At 39.1% G+C, this 13,642-nt stretch overlaps 2 long non-coding RNA genes across 2 annotated transcripts; one reads left to right on the top strand and one right to left on the bottom strand.

Moving 5' to 3' along the window:
• Positions 1 to 4,422: 4,422 nt before the first annotated feature.
• Positions 4,423 to 6,993, bottom strand: LOC130997718 (uncharacterized). The gene is made up of 3 exons (XR_009093165.1): positions 6,862 to 6,993; positions 5,225 to 5,284; positions 4,423 to 4,621 (listed from the first exon to the last, which is right to left on the bottom strand). It is a non-coding gene; the product is annotated as an uncharacterized LOC130997718 (long non-coding RNA).
• LOC130997717 (uncharacterized) lies at positions 5,299 to 7,391 on the top strand. The gene is made up of 2 exons (XR_009093164.1): positions 5,299 to 6,558; positions 6,910 to 7,391. It is a non-coding gene; the product is annotated as an uncharacterized LOC130997717 (long non-coding RNA).
• The last annotated feature ends 6,251 nt before the right edge of the window (positions 7,392 to 13,642 follow it).

The following is a 13,642-nucleotide window of genomic DNA, read 5'->3' as shown; positions in this document are numbered from 1 at the left end:
TTATGCTTGAAAAAGTATTTCAAAGTTTTGTGGTCCGTGAAAATCTCACATCTAACTCCGTAGAGATGATGTCTCCAAAATTTTTTTTTTTGGCATGCACAACGGCTGCAAGCTCTAAATCATGCATTGGATAATTTATCTCGTGGGATCTAAGTTGTCGTGATGCATAGACTATAACTCTTCCTCCTTGCATCAAAACACATCCTAACCTATTCTTTGACGCATCTGTGTAAATGGTATACTCTTTATCCATTTCCGGGACTAGCAGCACTGGTGCTGTAGTCAATTTCCTTTAAGCTCTTAAAAACTCTCTTCACACTCCTCTTTCCAATTGTATTTAGCTTATTTTCTAAGTAATTGTGTCATCGGTCTTGCTATCGTGGAAAATCCTTCAATAAACCTCTGATAGTATCCTGCTAAGCCTAAAAAGTTGAGAATCTTGTTAGGCGTAGTTGGTGATCTCCACTCATGTACAGCTTGTACCTTGACGGGGTCAACTTTAATTCCTTCGGATGATACAATATGTCCTAGAAAAGTTACTTCGTTCAACCAAAACTCGCACTTGGTGAATTTGGCAAAAAGTTTCTCAACTCTTAGTGTTTCCAACATCATTCTCAAATGTTTTGGCGCTCCTGCTCATTCTTCGAATAGATGAGAATATCATCTATGAAAACTAGGATAAATTTATCCAGTTATTGATGGAACACTCGATTCATGTGATCCATGAAAACTACTGGTGCCTTCGTCAAACCGAATGGCATAACTATGAACTCATAGTGCTCATACCTCATTTGAAAAGTTGTCTTAGGTGTATCCTCCTGTCAAAATTTGAACTAGTGGTATTATGATCTCAAGTCAACTTTCAAGAAAAACTCGCTCTTCGTAATTGATCAAACAAGTCATCTATCCTCGGCAAAGGATATTTGTTCTTGAGTGTCAATTTATTCAGCTCTCGATAATCTATGCACATTCTCAACGTGTCATCCTTCTTTTTTGACAAAAAGGACTGGTGCTCCCCACAGGGATACACTATGTCTAATAAAACCTAACTCGAGCAATTCTTGTAGCTGAATCTTCAGCTCTTGTAGCTCCTTAGGCGCCATTCTATAGGGTGCCTTCGACACTGGTGCTGATCCAGGTTCTAGGTCGATAGTGAACTCCAACTATCTTGTTGGTGGCAATCCTAGTAAGACCTCGGGAAATACATCTCTATATTCCCTTACCACTACTACATCCTCAAAGTTTTTACTTGATTCTCCTTCATCATTCAAGTAAACTAGGTAAGCTTGTGCTCCTTTCTTCTTTACCAATTTCGACGCCTGAAGTGCCGAAATGATTGGAACTCTCTTCTTTCTATCAATGCCGTGAAAACATGTCTGTTTCTTCCCAGGTGGTTGGAAAGTTATCTGTCTCTTCTAACAATCAATCGGGGCAAAGTTCTCTTCTAACCAGTCCATCCTTAGAATAATGTCTACGTTCCACATAGGCATTAAGTGCAAGGTTCTTGTTTTCATCTTTAGTGATCATAACTCAAACTCTAATTTAGAAATCATGTGAGAAACTGTAGTAGCTCTTCCTACAGGAGTGATTACTCTCAACTTGGGACTAGCTCGTTTTGGTTCGAGTTTGAAGGTAACATGCTTCAAACACTTAAAGAATGCGAGGCTCCTGTATTAAACAGGATTCTAACTGATGCATCCAATAACTTGCCCAATACTACCTTAAAGTCCTGCCTTAAACCGGCACATAAAACTCAGACATCTCATCATCAGTATCCATCTTCTGATGAGCAAATCGTGATAGCTCACAGAATTCTCGGTTATACTCTACAACTGATTTCTTTCCTTGCATCAAACTTCGATAGTCAGCCTCTTGCTGCTTACTGTACTCCTTGGTACATATTTCTCAAGAGTAGCCTTGAATTGTTCTCAGGTGTAGTTTACCAGTTGCTCGGGTGTTAAAGTCTTCTGACGTGCCTCTCACTAGTCTTATACATCAAAAGAATCTACTAGGATAACTCAAAAGTTGTAAGGGTTCAACACTAGAACGACATCAAAACAAATTGTTCAAGAGACTCAAATGAATGACCAGAGGGTAGAATGAAGTAACTACCAGGTCGAACAAAAATGACCTAGAGTAAGAACCCATCTGGCTTTTCAACCGAAGGTTGAAACACATGGGTTTATAAACCCAAAACACGTCTACTGAGATTTGGATCATGCGGACTGGCCAGGTCCAACATAATCACTCCCCAGTCACACGGGATATACTATCCCGAACTTGGAAATTCTGTGTCTTCTAAACCCTCAACATACTATACATAACAAAACTTAAGTTCACACCAACAAGCTAAAAGCTTAAACTCAGGGTCCTATGTTCTAGACTCTTGTTTCGAAAGTTCAATATTTTTTTGACTCTCCTCTCATGTTGCGGTGGTGGTGGCGTATTATCCCGCCTATCCTTCACATCACACTCTTGATGACATCTTTGAGGCATTTTTGAAATCACAAAAGGAAAACTCAACTCGACCAACGCTCTAAGCATCCTCGAAACTCAAGTTCAATTTACTAACTCAACTTTAAGGAAACCCTCACGGTCACCTTAACATTCATCTGTAAGGCAATAAGCACTCACGAAATACTAACAAAAAGACCACTCTGGTCAACCTAATATATCCATCAGTAGAATGCCTCTTTTTAGAGGACTTACATAAAGGGGTTATTTAAACCCTACAAAAACCATAGTATCTATCGTAATGTCCCTTCTAAACCGACACCATTAATAGTACTATGTCTCGGTCTGGACCTCCTACGGTAATTGCTACCAGTTAACTCATCTAGTTGCTACTTTAGCACACTAGGAACATCCATCTATTTAACATCAGTAGGGTACTATATTCGCATGCTTATCTATCAGCATGTCAAAAGGTCAAGTATCAGTATCTCCTAAGTAAGTTATATACATCGCAATGTAATTGAAACTAATCAAAAACAAAGGTGTACTGCTCATACTCTCAAGATCATCCTTAGCTCTAGCCTACATCGGATTCTCTTCTCATCCTCATCAACTCTAGCCCTCCTCGGCTACTTCTCATCCTTTCAACCCTAGCCTTCCTTGGCTCTTTCTCATCCTTTCATAGTTTATGAACATGTGTTTGAAAATCTGCTAGGGTATCTCTGTACCACATACTGTACGCCTCGTCCTCGTATCTGATCTTCCCTGCGTTCGATCTCACAACAGTCCTGGCCAACCTATAAGGAGAACTTAAAGGTGACTCTAGGAACTAACTCTACTTGGCTCCAGCAACAGAAATAAACAAAACATAACTTAGCAAAACTCCTACTAAGTAGTACTGTTATCTTAAAACTCAAGCTCAAAACATCTAAATTCTCATCTCGTCCCATCTTTACTTAGTAGGGAATCTCTCTAAACAATGATATTAGATCCCTTAATCTAAATCATCGTGACTCAGTAAGACAACTCAACAATTCTCTCTCAAAGCCATCTCCAAAGACTATGGCTCATGATACCTCTTCAAGTACCATTAAGGTTGCGTGAGCAAAACTCGCGTCACAAAATAACTCAACATATCGTACAATATCTCATTGCAGCATGCTAATAACTCATCATTAATCATGCTATTATACTCAAGCTCATAACTCAAACTCATAACTTATACAAACAAGTACTTAAAGCAATTTCTAATTCTCTCAAGCTTTAGCTCTAAGTTCTCATTTCATCCTTCTACTTAGTAAAAAAAAATCTCTCTTAACAATGACATTAGATTCCTTCATCTAAATCATCGTGACTTATCACAACTGCTCAAACAATTCTCATCACAGAACATCTCAAATACATCACATCATAACTCATAATTATGCATCCTCAATCATATAACATCATATGATATAAACGCTCTCATGATTCATCATGTAACGTCAACATATGCTCTTACAACATAATAACTCATTATTAATCATGTTGTTATCCTCAAACTCAAACTATGCACCTTCAAAGTGTAACATCATAACTCATCATATAATTTCAACATCATGCTCTTCAAAATTTAACGTCAAATAAACTTTGAAATTTTACATACCTCGTTGAGCCTGGTGTGATGGTGCGCTGAGCTCACGGTTGTTAATAACTATTAGTCTAGTGGCTCATTCTAGACTAGACTAAACTCAAGACTTCTAATTCAGAGCTTTCCTTCGCTCTGATACCACTCTGTCACAGCCCGCCCTAACTATGGATAGTTAGGCTGAGTGATCCACGACTAGGGATGGGGTTAAAGAAGAAGGGGAAGAAAAGGGGCGTCATTTATAGCCGTAAAACTTACTCATCTTAATAAAACTCGTCATTTTTATTCATTAATACTCAATTGAAGACAGTCTATGAAAGACAGCATAAAACTTAATTAATATCATTAATCAAGTTATACATCGTATGAAACCATTCTCTTAAGACTCAAAGTATGACATAACATACTATAACATCAACAACATCTTGCAGCGGAAAGTAGCTAGACATATGTATGAAGACATATTCTAGACAGGTTAACTATTTATTAACAACCCTGGAGACTCCGCTCATTGCAGCACCATCATCACATCAGCTCAACCTGCACATTTAGAAAACATATGCAGGGCTGAGTACAAAAGCACTCAGTGGGCACGTATGCCTAGGTATAAAAATACATGCTTCAAAACTGTAAATTGTCATGCCATCATAAACAGTACAGCAAGGGAGTTTTTCGCTAAAAAGGCCCAAGCTTACTAAGTTCATTTGTGATTCTTAAAGTTCGTCTGATCAGACTAAGTTCTTTTGTAATCTATCATATCTGAAACTGTGTGCCGGAGAGGTGGCCACCTCTCACGGTCACTTGACCGGCCAACCCGCTAGATGACTCACGGTCACTGGTGTACACTAGCCCTGGCAGGATAGCTATCAACTGCTCAGGACCCGAATTCGATTGCATCATTGGCAAAGCCAAAGCAGATAGATATCATACTAAAATTTAAACATTTTATGGCAAGACAACAGTTGTAATATTTTCCAGTTCAAAGATTTGTAACGAAATAACTTGTTCAAAGGTAGCATTAAACTCGTTTGATAGATATATAAAACTGAAATTAACAGTTAAATCATCTCATGCATTCATTCGTATAAGAGGCCTACGACACGCAGGGGATCTCTATATACGTATAGTAAAAGTAATGCCCACCTGATTGAAACTTTCTGTGGTACAGTAGCTCCTTGACTGATTATTAATCTCGTGCTTGACCTTTATTACGAGAATATAAATAAGATTTTAATTCAAGGAAATTCTCAAATAAATGAGGATGCGTAATGTAATTATGCATGACTCATATTCCTTTAATTATTAATCCAACTATTGGATTAAAACTCGTCTTATGATACAAGATTATAAATCTTAATAATCCACTCATCTTGAATTAGTCTAACTCACTTACCAACTAACCATTAGCAAGTATTAAAATTAATCACTAATTAAAATAATTAGGATTAATAAAGGGGGCCTAAATTAATAAGTCTCATTGGGCTTAACTAAATAATCTCATTGGACTTAATCAACTAAAAAGTAGGAGCCCAAATGATAAAATCTCGAAGCCCATTTTAAATAAATTAAAATTTTCCCAATGAAATAAAGCTGGCCCAAATGAATTAATTCCTCAAGCCCAATCACAAAAAATTCAAGAGCCCAAAAAAAAGAGCCCAAAATCCTCACTCTCTCCCTCAATCTCGGTTCTCTCTCTATTTCTCAAAATTAGTCTCAGCCATTTCTCTCTCTCTTTCTCTTCAAATCTCTCTCTTCTTCTTCTCAAGGTCCGAATCTCTCTCCTCTTTTTCTCAAGGCCGACGCTCGGCCTCTTCTTCTCCGCCGAGGACCGCTCGGCCACTTCCGTCCAGAAGTCTCGCCGCCTCTTGCTCCGGTCGGCGTCTGCTGCCTCCGTCGAGCGGCCGCTGCTCCGGACCTTGGCACCAGTATACCTCCTTACATCTCTCTTTCTCGCACCGCCCTCAGCCGAGGAGTCCGCTGCCGCAGCTCCGGAATCCGGCAAATCAGTCGGCGCCTTCTCCTTCTCACACCTCTATTCTCCGTCTCGATTCACGGACGAAGGCAAAATGAAAAGAGAGCCCTGATTTCCTCCCCAAATCAGAGAGCGCCGCCGCCGCTGCAACTAGAAGGCTGGCGAAGATCTGGTGCAACCGCCGCCGTCCGCCGACACGCCTGGAAGCTCTATCGCCGGACGTCGCCGCTGCTGAGGTAACGCCGCCGCCCGGAGTTGCAGCTGCCTTGCCCGGAATCGAGGTCGCTGGTCTGATCTCCAGCAGCCCGCCTCGCTCAGAGCCACCGCCGCCGTCGTCAACTGGAGTCTCGGCGGCCGCGGTCTCTCTTGGATCCGCCGGCGTCGTTGTTCCAGAGTTGACGAGGGACGACAGATAGTTTCTGCCGACAGCGGCCAGCCCGTTGGAGCTGCCCTTCCCCGGAGTCCGACTCGTTCTCCTCCCTCTCGTTTTATCACTCCATAGGAGGTTTGTGAATTTGAATAATTTTCAGAAAACTCTACTGTAAAGACTTGATTTTCCTTGTTGTGCTTAGTATGTTGAGTTGCTCGAGTATGCAAGAGTTAAAACTAGGCAAAAGTTTCTTCTGTTGTCATATGAATTCTCATCGTTTATCTAGCGAAGAAGCATATATAAATTGTGGTTGAGCTAATCATCTAGTTCTCTATCATTCTATAGTTGTAATATTTGTATTTCCATACAACTGAAAACATATGCTTGATATGATTGTATGAAGCATGGAATTGAACTGAACTGAGATGGTGTAAATACCTTGTGTATTTTGTGCTTGATTGGCTGATGTATTTTTCTTTAGTTCAGTGGGGATTTGCTTAAGTTTAAGCAGAAGCTTGAATGATCTCTCTCTTGTTGTTGGCGTGTGAAGAAGTGAATGGAATTGCTTGGCTGATGATTTTAAAAGATGGGAGTTGTTGGCTTATACTACAAGGAAGTCAAAATGTGTCTGCCTCTTTTAGAGAAGGTGTAGTCATCGGTTGCGGATGAGGTGGTTGGAGGACTTGGGCGGCTGGAGCATGCTAAGGAATAGGGTAGGGAGAAGGGGATTGGTGGAGTTGGGGGGGCTGTGGCAGAGCTATTGCTGCTTCACACACGCACGCCTCCTCTCTCTTTTCTTTCTTCTCTTATTTCCTCCCTATTTCCTTTCTTTGTAGTCAACATTCTCATGCTTAGGTAGATATTAGTATTGTAATAGCTAGGTTGGTTGTGGTGCAAATAAATAAAATCCCTTTGGCTTCAAAATTCTAAATCTGTAATATGAAATGCGTATCTGTGTATTTGCTTGATATCTGATTTCTAGATCTCTTAGAATAAATCTAAATTAAATCCGTAGATTTAATTCTTTGACTAGCATCTAAATTAAATCCGCAGATTTAATTTGCTTCACAAGCCGAAATAAATCCACAATTCAAATAAAATAATAATAATAACAACTAATAATATAATTAATATTTCTATAGCACTTAATAAATAACATGACTTTGCTAAGTCAGTTATAATCTGAAATAATAATCATGGACTGCTCAATAAACCTTATTGTGGATTTTCACGTGAAATAAAATAATAACTCTGCTTCAAGTATTATATAACTCAAAGCCATAAGTCGAAATCAAACATAGATCATCACTGAAAGACGCAATAATTAATTATTGCGTTACCGGTTTTTTTGTAATTAAGAGAGCGGGTTACTACAGTATCCAAACCCACCCTAATAGGTTCGGGTTTTCGCGGATATCCGTTACCCGCGGGTAGATTGCCATCCCTATATACAACGGACATCAAAATTAAACGATATGTTTAAATAAAAATATAAGCAAATGCAAATATATTTAATAAATAAAAATAAAAAATAATTCACATTAATTACTCAATAAGAGTTCGAATTTGAAAATGTAAATTTTCAAATTTATATAAAGTGTAATGATAATTATATTAAGCGATTGAAAATTATTTAATAATAAAATTTAGCATTACACATTATTATTATTATACAGTATTACGGGTCATAATAAATAAATAAATATATATTTTCATACACAAACATAAATAAAAAAGTCATATTTGTTATATTAAAAATTAAAAGTCGTAATTTAATATAATAATTTTGGGCTCTTAAAAAATCAAATAATAATATTATTAAAAGTTCATATTAAATCTCAAAATTAAATAAAAATCACAAAAGAATACGAATAGCATAAAAAGGAAAATATAACAACAAATATGTTTATTTAAATAAATAAATAATTTGTACTTATAATTATATATATATATAGTATTTTAAATTCTAATTTTAAGATATATAACTAATTTTTTTTACAAATTCATATTAAAGTTAATAATAAAAATTTTCTACTCCTTAATTGTATTAAAAATTACAATAATTTAAAAATATTTAAATTTAAAATAATTGTAACTAAATAATCATGTAAACCTTTTTGAAAGAAAAAATAATGGCATCTACTTATTTTTTTCACCAACAAACGAAAACAAAATTTAAAAAAATAATATGATGTTCAACATTAGAGATAAATGGTATCGAACAAAAATTAATTTTGACACAAGATCATAATATGTTCATTTCAAATTCATTTTTGGATTAATTTGGTATAAATTGACCAACTTTCACCGATTTTAAATTTAGACATGACCTTCAAAATCTGCCTGACAATACTCAATCTTTGCACCCTATTTTAATTTTTGGCCCGATGAAAATTTTCGGCCAAATACGTGTCATTGTTTATCTAACGCGTGCACAAATTATTTGACTTGTATAATTTTAATAGTGACATGGCATTTACGAGTAAAAAACGGCCGCGTTTTAGCTGGAGAAACTAAAAAACGTTGTCGTCCTTAGAAGCATTTCTTCATTTCTAAATTAGGGTTGGGAAAAACTGAATCTTGGCAGATTTCGTTGAAGAACCACGATAATGGCAGACAGGTAAATCAAATTTGAAATTCGATGAAATTTAATGAATTTGTTGTGTGAATAAGTTGATTTAGTTATGCATTTTCTTGTATTGCTCATTTTGCAGTTCTTTCAAACTTCTTTTACAACATGGTGGTCGATTTCATGAAATTAATGGGGGTGAAGAGTATTGTGGGGGTGCTGTTGAATATCGTAGTGGTTTAGATACTGATTTGTTTGGGTACTTCGATTTAGTGGATGAAATTAAGAAATTAGGATATGAATCATGGAAACATATTTGGTGCAAGGAGATGGATTCAAATGCTTTTAGCTTAGTTGAGGACGACAGTGATGTTCTTGGTATGTAAAGTCAGATGACTCCATTGCGTAGACATATTAGAGTATATGTTGAGGGTTGTAAGAAAACTGCATTAACAATTGGAGAGGGTAATTTGGTTGTTGAGAATGAAACTGCTCATAACTTGGATGCAACTCATGAGGCTAGTCCTGAGGTGCAGCGGCTTACAAAGAAGTATAAGGGTAAGGATAAAGTAACTCAGAAGTGTAAAGGTAAGGAGAAGGTGGTAGAGATTGTGATGGAGACTATGGAGAAATCAACTGATAAACATATTGAGAAGGTTACTAAGAAGGTGACTAAAAGCATAGATAAACTTATGACTGAAAAAATTACAGAGAAGATCAATGAAAAGGAAGGTGAAAAGGTTAGTGAGAGGCAAACAAATAGAGTAATTGAATCAGAGAGGGCCCAATTATGTCGAAATGAGAGTGATACTGAAACTGATGATGATTATTGATAACACTCATATTTCCATGGTTTTTAATGTTCATATGATGTTACTTTTATAAGAAATTGAGTGTTTGATAGTTGTTTTGTGCTTAAATTGCTTTATTTTGTTGAATATGATACTTGTTCGTACTTTGATGAATTTTTACAGAAATATGTAGTTCGAATTTGGACTATTGGTCTTAATGAAAGTTGTAGTTAGTCTCGATACGAGTTCGCAAGCGCAAACGGTTCACAAATCGGAGTTCGGACGGGAGAAATATGGCCGAAACAAGAAAGTCGCGCGCAACAGTGAATAGTGTCCGACGAGAATTTCTGAATTTTTTGGATTTTGCGGGATTTTCGGATTTTCTCAATATTTTCGAGTTTTACACTGTATTTATCCATTGTGCCTATATATAGGTCCTCTTTTGACCTATTTAAGGTTCTCAACTTTATTCTTTTCAGTTTCATAGCTTTAGATTATTATTGATTTCTAGTTTTTAAAGCTTGGATTGAATTTCTACGAAGATTGAAGATTCAATATTTTTTATTCAGTTTTATTTAATTCAGTTTTTACAAGTGCATTCTTTTTAATTATGTTTTTGTTTTATTTCACTATGTCTGGCTAAGTTCTTAATCTGATTCTAGAGTTTGTAAATAGTTAATTAATTCATGTGATTAATTTGTTAATATCTATTTGCCTTCCAATTTATGATTCATAATTCATGGTGCTTGAATTCTTGTGAATTATCTGGACAATAGTTTGCATGTTTAGCTATTCGGTTTGAGACCTAGCGGAGATAACTGTTTAGCGGATTCAGGAATGTATGATATGATCTTAACCTTGAGACCTGACGAAGATAGGTGGATCATAGAAAGCTATTCTTATGTGCTTTTGGGAGTTAATAGATTTTCTTGAGACCTAGCGGAGATAGTGTAGTGACCCGCTCTTTTATCAGTATTTTAATTACGGTATTATGTGTTTAATTTTCTTTCTGCCAGTAATTGAAGCGTTTTATGTTTTCATCTATGTTTATGAATTACGTATTTTTGAGACAGAGTCACTGCACTAGCAATATGCATTTATTTATCTTCGCGTGTTTAAGACCGAAATGAGAACCTTCGAGTTGATGAATTTTTATTATTCAAGGTTATAACCAACTTAGCTAAGTTGTGTTGTTTATCAAGATGAAGTTATTTCACACTGATGTTTAAGTCGTGAATTATTTCCGACTTTGAAGCTAATTAAATCTACGGATTTAATTTGAGTATTTGAACGAGACCTTGAAGCTAATTAAATCTACGGATTTAATTTAAGTTTGAGAATAGCGAACGAATTAAATCTACGGATTTAATTTAGCATTATCGACTTTAGAAAACAGTATTTCTAATACTGAGAAAATCAACCCTGAAGGGTTTTAATTAGACTTTTCTTCTTACATCACCCTACTCTACCACCCTAACCTACCAACACAATGATTAAGAAAGAGAGGGAAAAAGGGGGAAGGAGAAAAGGGGGAAAGGCTGCAGCAACAGCCATTGGCTGGGCAGCCAATGGGCTGCATGCCACCTCCACGCCAGAGCAGCGGCAGCCTCGGCAGCAGCCTTGGGATGGGCAACCGATAAGCCACCCTCCTTTCCCCCTCCACACGCCAGCCATGGCAGCTCCCCCCCCCTCACTCCACACCAGCGCTGCCCAACCGCAGCCAAGTAGACTAGGCTGCCCTAACAGCCCTACACAGCAGCTCTCCCCCTCTTTCCACGCCAGCTGCAGCTCCTCCCATTGGGCAGCAGCCGAAGAGCCGCACTCCACCTCCACGCTGCAACAGCAGCAGCAACGTCAGAGCAGCAGCAGCCCCTCCATTGGGCGAGCAACTGAAGAGCCTCCCCTATGCCACGCAATACCAGCCAGAGCTGCCACCCTTAGGCACTCGAGTACACCAGCCGAGCTCCCCTATTTAAACTCCCCTTCAACCCTTCGTGCCACCCTTTCATTCCTTCGGCACTCTTAAAAATCCAGCAGCAACAGCAAGAGCTCCATCACTCTCTTGACGCCTTCCACGGAGAAGATTAGACCGAAGCCCTTACTACACATTCAAGGTAAGACACGGCCTTATTTCTTCCCTTCGCCGTGTTCCTTTCCATCTGTTTCAGCCTAAGAACAATAACTCCCTTTTCAGTTTGAACCTCGACGATCGAAGAAGCGAGGATCCATCGTGCTTGTCCGACTAAAGCGCGCAACAACAAGGTAACTCTCGACCTCTAATGCTACTTCTTTCGGCATGAATCACACACTCGCAGAAAGCATGTTTTAGGCTCTAGATCGAATGAACAAAAAGTATGTTAAAGTCACGTTGTGTAGAACCTACAACTTGAGCCTTGATGAACGACGAGAACTTTAGCTTAGTCGTAGATGAACTTGAACAAGCACAGCATGATCACATAGGAATAGATTAAGGTTTGTATACGAGTGAGAATCGAGGCGAGATAAGGACGGAGAATTCTGGTTTTGGAAACTGGAGTCCCCAGAGGAATGGCCAGAAGAATGGCCAGAGGAATGGCCCAAGAAGAGGAATGGCCAGAGCAGAGGAATGGCCCGAGAAGAGGAATGGCTAGAGTAGAGGAGTCAAAGATAGCTGCCAGAGCAGCGGAGTCAAGCTGCCAGAGCAGCGGAGTTAAGCTGCCAGAGCAGCGGAATCAAGCTGCCAGAGCAGCGGAGGCAAGCTACCAAGAGCAGAGGAGTCGAGGCGCCAGAGGAATCGCCTTGCCAGAGGAGTCGCCTCGCCAGAGGAGTCGCCTCGCCAGAGAAGTCGCCTCACCAGAGAAGTCGCCTCGCCAGAGGAGTCGCCTCGCCAGAGGAGTCGCCGCGTCAGAGGAGTCGCCTCGCCAGAGGAGTCGCCTCGCCAGAGGAGTCGCCTCGCCAGAGGAGTCGCTCGCGCCAGAGCAGAGGAATCGCTGGCGCCAGAGCAGAGGAATCACCGGCAGCCAGAGCAGAGGAATCGCTGGCGCCAGAGCAGAGGAATCACTGGCAGCCAGAGCAAAGAAATCACGGGTGCCAGAGCAGAGGAGTCACTGGCAGCCAGAGCAGAGGGATCACCTCGGCAGAGGGATCACCTCGCCAGAGGGATAACCTCGCCAGAGGGATCACCTCGCCAGAAGGATCACCTCGCCAGAGGAGTCACTACGCCACAGAGCTAATTTCAGCCAGAGCTGACTTTTAGAACAGAGAAGCGAGACGCCAGAGCAGAGAAGCGAGACGCCAGAGCAGAGGGCAGCGAGATGCCAGAGCAGAAGCGAAACCGCCAGAGAGAGAGAGAGAGGGAAGAATTTAGGGTGTTCGAATGTTGAGTTCTATTCTTTTCCCTTGCTTACACGAAGGGAGATTATTATTTTAGAACACCCTAATGAGAACGAATCAATATAGTTAATTACTTGACTTCATGAGATGAAACCTAGTTAGTTTAATTGTTGTTAATAACAAGGACTAGGGATAAAGTTTCCCTAAGTATTATCTCAGTAATAAAAAGGGAATATGAGCCATGCATAATTACACTACGCATCCTCATTTATTAGAATTTCCTCGGACTAAGACCTTGCGTTATTTCTTTTCGAATCAAGGTTGAACGCAAGAGCTTAAGGCTTAGTCGCGAGTCTCCACTACCAGGTGGGCATTACTTTACTATACGTATATAGAGATCCCCTGCGTATCGTAGGCCTCTTATACGAATCAATGCATCAGATGATTTAACTGTTAATTTCAGTTTTATATACCTATCAAACAAGTTTAAATGCTACCATTTGAACAAGTTATTTCGTTACAAAATCTATGAATTAAAGTTATTTCA

This window comes from Salvia miltiorrhiza, chromosome 8 (genome assembly GCF_028751815.1).
Source record: "Salvia miltiorrhiza cultivar Shanhuang (shh) chromosome 8, IMPLAD_Smil_shh, whole genome shotgun sequence".
Lineage (NCBI taxonomy): Eukaryota > Viridiplantae > Streptophyta > Magnoliopsida > Lamiales > Lamiaceae > Salvia > Salvia miltiorrhiza.
The sequence above is the reverse complement of the archived record's forward strand: the minus strand, read 5'-3'. Positions and strand labels throughout refer to the sequence as shown.